Source organism: Rana temporaria, chromosome 4 (genome assembly GCF_905171775.1).
Source record: "Rana temporaria chromosome 4, aRanTem1.1, whole genome shotgun sequence".
NCBI lineage: Eukaryota > Metazoa > Chordata > Amphibia > Anura > Ranidae > Rana > Rana temporaria.
Genome location: NC_053492.1, coordinates 151,628,274 through 151,634,273, shown reverse-complemented (window position 1 = coordinate 151,634,273; position 6,000 = coordinate 151,628,274). Strand labels below are relative to the sequence as shown.

The 6,000-nt window shown below is 40.0% G+C and overlaps 1 protein-coding gene across 13 annotated transcripts in view; it reads left to right on the top strand.

The window, feature by feature from the left end:
* Window positions 1-2,259: 2,259 nt before the first annotated feature.
* Window positions 2,260-6,000, top strand: part of MBNL1 (muscleblind like splicing regulator 1) — a 259,895-nt gene continuing 256,154 nt past the window's right edge. For 4 of the 13 annotated variants that reach the window (XM_040349197.1, XM_040349195.1, XM_040349198.1 and 1 more), the window contains exon 1: window positions 2,285-2,648. The gene's annotated coding sequence lies outside the window, so the exon portion shown is untranslated. Of the gene's footprint in view, window positions 2,649-6,000 lie in introns of all 13 variants that reach the window. The other 9 variants (XM_040349194.1, XM_040349191.1, XM_040349206.1 and 6 more) reach the window with 6 other exon arrangements.

The following is a 6,000-nucleotide window of genomic DNA, read 5'->3' as shown; positions in this document are numbered from 1 at the left end:
TGGCCTAGGCTATAAGAAGATTGCCAAGACCCTGAAACTGAGTTGCAGCATGGTGGTCAAGACCATACAGCGGTTTAACAGGACAGGTTCCACTCAGAACAGGCCTCACCATGGTCGACCAAAGAAGTCGAGTGCACGTGCTCAGTGTCATATCCAGAGGTTGTCTTTTGGAAATAAACATATGAGTGCTGCCAGCATTGCTGCAGAGGTTGAAGGGGTCAGCCTGTCAATGCTCAGACCATATGCCGCACACTGCATCAAACTGGTCAGCATGGCTGTCGACACAGAAGGACGCCTCTTCTAAAGATGATGCACAAGAAAACCTGCAAACAGTTTTCTGAAGACAAGTAGACTAAGGACATGAATTACTGGAACCATGTCCTGTAGTCTGATGAGACCGTGATAAACGTATTTGGTTTCAATGGTGTCAAGTGTGTGTGTCGGCAACCAGGTGAGAAGTACAAAGACAAGTGTGTCTTGCCTACAGTCAAGCATGGTGGTGGGAGTGTCGTGGTCTGGGGCTGCATGAGTGCTGTCGGCACTGGGGAGCTACAGTTCATTGCGGGAACCATGAATGCCAACATGTACTGTGACATACTGAAGCAGAGCATGATCCCCTCCCTTCAGAGACTGGGCCGCAGGGCAGTATTCCAACATTATAATGACCCCAAACACACCTCCAAGACAACCACTGTCTTGCTGAAGAAGCTGAGGGTAAAGGTGATGGACTGGCCAAGCATGTCTCTAGACCTAAACCCTATTGAGCATCTGTGGGGCATCCTCAAACAAAAGGTGGAGGAGTGCAAGGTCTCTAACATCCACCGGCTCTGTAATGTTGTCATGGAGGAGTGGAAGAGGGCTCCAGTGGCAACCTGTGAACCTTTGGTGAACTCCATGCCCACGAGGGTTAGGGCAGTGCTGGAAAATAATGTTGGCCACACAAAATATTGACACTTTGGGCCAAATTTGGAAATTTTCACTTAGGGGTGTACTCACTTTTGTTGCCAGCAGTTCAGACATTAATATCTGGGTGTTGAATTATTTTGAGGGGACAGCAAATTCACACTGTTATTCAAGCTGTACACTCACTATTTTACATTGTAGCAATGAAATCAACCAGGTGAACATGAAGGGGGGGGGGGGGAAACCTAAATAAACAAATGCAGCCACCACTTTTAAAGGGGTTGTAAAGGTTTGTTTTTTATTTTCTAAATAGGTTCCTTTAAGCTAGTGCATTGTTGGTTCACTTACCTTTTCCTTCGATTTTCCTTCTAAATGTTTTTATTCTTTGTCTGAATTTCTCACTTCTTGTTTCTCCTCAGTAAGTATGTCCCCATCATCTGAGCTGTTCTGGCTGGGGGTTAGTCACCGTGCTCATCCCCTCCATTGTGACTACATCCCTGCTGGGAGATGCTGTCTTCCCGCAGGGATGTAGTCTCAAGGGAGGGGGCGAGCACGGTGACTAACCCCCAGCCAGAACAGCTCAGATGATAGGGGCAAGCTTACTGAGGAGAAACAGAAACAGGAAGTGAGAAATTCAGACAAAAACATTTAGAAGGGAAATCAAAGGAAAAGGTAAGTGAACCAACAATGCACTAGCTTAAAGGAACCTATTTAGAAAAAAAAAAAAAAAAACCTTTACAACCCCTTTAAGGAAGAGTATGCTGCAATATATTACATGTTTGTTTCAAACACTTTAAAGAATTTATCTCAACCCCTTTAACTGCTACTTTTACTCAATAGCCTGTTCTGTTAAAGGAAGTTGAAAAAACAACAGACCTATTGGCCATATCACCGGGTGAATATAAAAAAAAAAGCCCCCCCCCCCCAAAAAAGGGGGGGACGAACGCAGCCACTACATTTTTAGGAGCGGTAAGCTACAATATATTCAATGTTTGCTTTTGGTTTTAGATACACTTTATCATGATCATTTGAAGCGTATCAGTGCTCTCCTACTTCACACATGTCCTTGTCAGAAAAATGAAGCTGCGCACGTAAGTGTTCTAGTCTAACGAGTAACCGTTCTGAATAGTTAATAGAACGCTTGTGACTTTGGGTGACATTTGCAATGTAATACTGCTGCGAGGTTATGATGTTATGCATATAAAATGGAGCATACCACTGTCAGCTTTGAGAAAGGGGTTTTCACTGAAAGGCTATGTACTCCTCTCTGTTCTGGCTGCTAGAGAGAGAACAGAAGGCCAGCCTTGCCTGTGCTGTGAAAGGCGCCTGTCATGAGGCTGCTAGGAACACATCATACACTGTGAGAGCACTGAAAGATATTTTTTCTTCTCTGACATTCCTAAGGCCCCAGACATGAACGCCCAGTGCTTCCTGGTAGGTTTCTCTGACTGAGGGGGAGGGGCAGTGCATTAAGCAACGCAAGCTAGACATTACAGATAAGAGCCTGTACAGCTACAGTATGTGCAACACACTGTTTTCTTTTTTTCCTGCAGCCGAATGATCACTGTTAGAAGTCTCCATTTTCACAAGGACTTATAAACTTATCTGAAAAGCTTTTTTTCATTTTTTTTTTTTTTTTATTTACATTTTATTTTTTATTTTTTTATTCTGCCATCTAATAAATGTTTGACATGATGCCTTGGGTGGTCTGTTCACAGTCTGCAGGGCTCTGAAAAATGTGAGAGGTAAGTTTTCGCTTTTCTCTTTGCACTTCTCTTGTGCCCCTGGGTAGGGAGGACCTGGGGGAAGGTGTGCCAAGGCAGAGGGCTCTGATCACACAGCTCTTGTCCTTGCTGGGCAGCTTGTACACACATACACATACATATATATATATACACATACATACATATATATATATTGATATCATATATACATTCACACATGTGAGTTAGGGACCTTAGACTGTAAGCTCCTTGAGCGTAGAGACTGATTTGAATGCATAATATAAATGTAAAGCGCTGCGTAAATTGACGCCGCTATATAAGTACCTGAAATAAATACACACACACACAAACACACATACATATACACACACACACATATATATATACACATACATACATACACACACACACACACATATATATACATAACATACACACACACACACATATATATATATATACACACACAAATATACATATACACACACACACACACACACACAGGGCATCTGCTTCTGTTAGAAAAGTCCAAGCTTTCCTGCAGCTGCAGATCCCCCCAGTCCTGGCATGGCTGCAGGCCATTAGAGCACAGCAATACCCTGCAACTCCAGGCTGCTCCCGAGACCTTCTACCACCCTTGTGAGACAGGATCTACAGAGCGCCAACAGTTGGCACAGCACTATAAGAAAGGGAGACGGAGGCTTAGGAGGGCCCTGGTCCAAAGAGCTTACAGTCTAAAAGGGAGGGGCAAGTGATAGAAAAAGATAATGAGCTGATGGAGAAAGTTGGAGAGCTCTGATCCTAAACACTATTCAGATACATAGTAACCTTTTCCTAGGGCTCAGGACTTTATGTTTTTTTTTTTATTTTATGAGCACTGAATGACTCAGAGATTTTTTTTATTTGGGAAAAATCAAGTGATTCTAAATGGGTTGCATATGATTTCCATCCTGTAGGATCACATATATAATTAATATAGGAGTCTTTCATCACTTGTGAATAGTCAGCATTATTGTATATCTTCCTTGTATTACTAGTGATACTGCAGTGGGTTGCATATATTTTCCATCCTGCTGGATCACACATTGTTTAGACAGGAGTCTTTCTTCACTTGTGAACACTCAGTCTTACTTGTTTCTTAGCTATACTGTAGTATACTTTCCTAATGTTACCAGTGATACTGCAATATGTTGCATATGCATTATTATTATTATTATTATTATTATTATTATTATTATTATTATTATTATTATTATACAGGATTTATATAGTGCCAACAGTTTACACAGCACTTTACAATGAGTTAGTATAGTAAACTTTCCTACTAATTCTGATCATACTGCAATAGATTGTATATGGGTTAGTTATTATATACTTTCCTATTATTCTCCATTATACTGCAATAGATTGTATATGGGTTAGTTATTATATACTTTCCTATTATTCTCCATTATACTGCAATAGATTGCATGTGGGTTAGTTATTGTATACTTTCCTATTATTCTCCATTATACTGCAATAGATTGCATGTGGGTTAGTTATTGTATACTTTCCTATTATTCTCCATTATACTGCAATAAATTGTATATTGGTTAGTTATTGTATACTTTCCTATTATTCTCCATTATACTGCAAAAGATTGCATGTGGGTTAGTTATTGTGTACTTTCATATTATTCTCCATTATACTGCAATAAATTGTATATTGGTTAGTTATTGTATACTTTCCTATTATTCTCCATTATACTGCAATAAATTGTATATTGGTTAGTTATTGTATACTTTCCTATTATTCTCCATTATACTGCAATAAATTGTATATTGGTTAGTTATTGTATACTTTCCTATTATTCTCCATTATACTGCAATAGATTGCATGTGGGTTAGTTACTGTATACTTTCCTAGCATTATCAATTATACTGCACTCAAAAACTGCCCATAAAACGTTGGCTGTTGTTGCGGTGCCTTTGCCGCACTTTTACAACGCTATCGGCGTGCTTTTTTTTTTTTTTTTTTTTTAAGGTCACGTGTCAACGTGCCTGAGGCCTCGTACACACGACAGAGTTTCTTGGCAGAATTCGGCGAGAAACTCGGTCAGAGCACACTTTCGGCCCGATGGAGCCGCCGAGGAACTCGTCGAGAAAATAGAGAACATGTTCTCTATTTTCTCGTTGTTCTATGGGAGCTCTCGGCCCGCCGAGCTCCTCGGCGGCTTCAGGGCTGAACTGGCCGAGGAACTCGATGTGTTTGGCACGTTGAGTTCCTCGGCCGTGTGTACGAGGCCTGAAAGAAAAAGAAAGAAAAAGCCATTTTGCGGCGCCTTTTCTGCACTTTGGAAGCGCTTACCATTCATTTCAATGGTGAGGGGCGTTTTTAAGGGCGCTTTTTAAAGCGCTCCAAACATGCATGCCCCAGTGTGAAAGCTTCCATTGAAATTAATGTGAAGCATTGTTCAGGGGCTATTTTTAGTGCAAAAGCACCTGAAAAGTGTCTCAGTGTGAAAGGGGTCTTAGTTATTGTATACTTCCCTAGTATTCTCAATTATACTGCAATAAATTGCATGTGGGTTATTGTATACCCTCCTAATATTATCAATTATACTGCAATAGATTGCTTATGGGTTAGGTATAGTATGCTTTCCTACTGTTACTGGTGATGCTGCAATGGATTGCATATGCCTTAGTTATAGTATCATTTTCTTAGTATTACTGGCAATACTGCATTAGATTTTATATGGCTTGGTTCTAGTAGAGTTCCATAGTATTATCAGTGATATTGCAATGGACTGTATACAGCTTAGTTGTAGTATAATTAAAGTATTTTTCTAGTATTATCGGTGATACTGCGATGGATTGCATATGACTTAGTTATAATATACTTTCCTTAAATTACCAGTGAAACTGCAATGGGTTGCGTATAATTTCCAGTCTGCTGGTTCGCATATATCATTAATATCAGAGTCTTGCATCCCGTTTTACTTGCTGCTTAGTTTTAGTATACTTTCCTAGTAATACTGATAATACTAAAATGGGTTGCATATGGGTTAGTTATAGTGTACTTTCCTAGTATTAGGCCTGATTCACACCTATGCATTTTTTGTACTTTTTGCATTTTGCAGATTTGCACTACAGTCCATTTAACATGGTTTCCTATGGATCACAATCTGTAGTGCAAAACTGCAAAATGCACTAAAAACGCATAGGTGTGAATCCAGCCTTAGCGGTGATACTACAATGAGTTGCATATAGGTTAGTTATAGTATAATTTCCTGGTCTTTCAGGTGATACTGCAATAATTTGCATGGGGGTTAGTTATAGTATACTTTCCTCAGATTACTAGTAATACTGTAATGGGTTGCGTATATTTTCCAGTC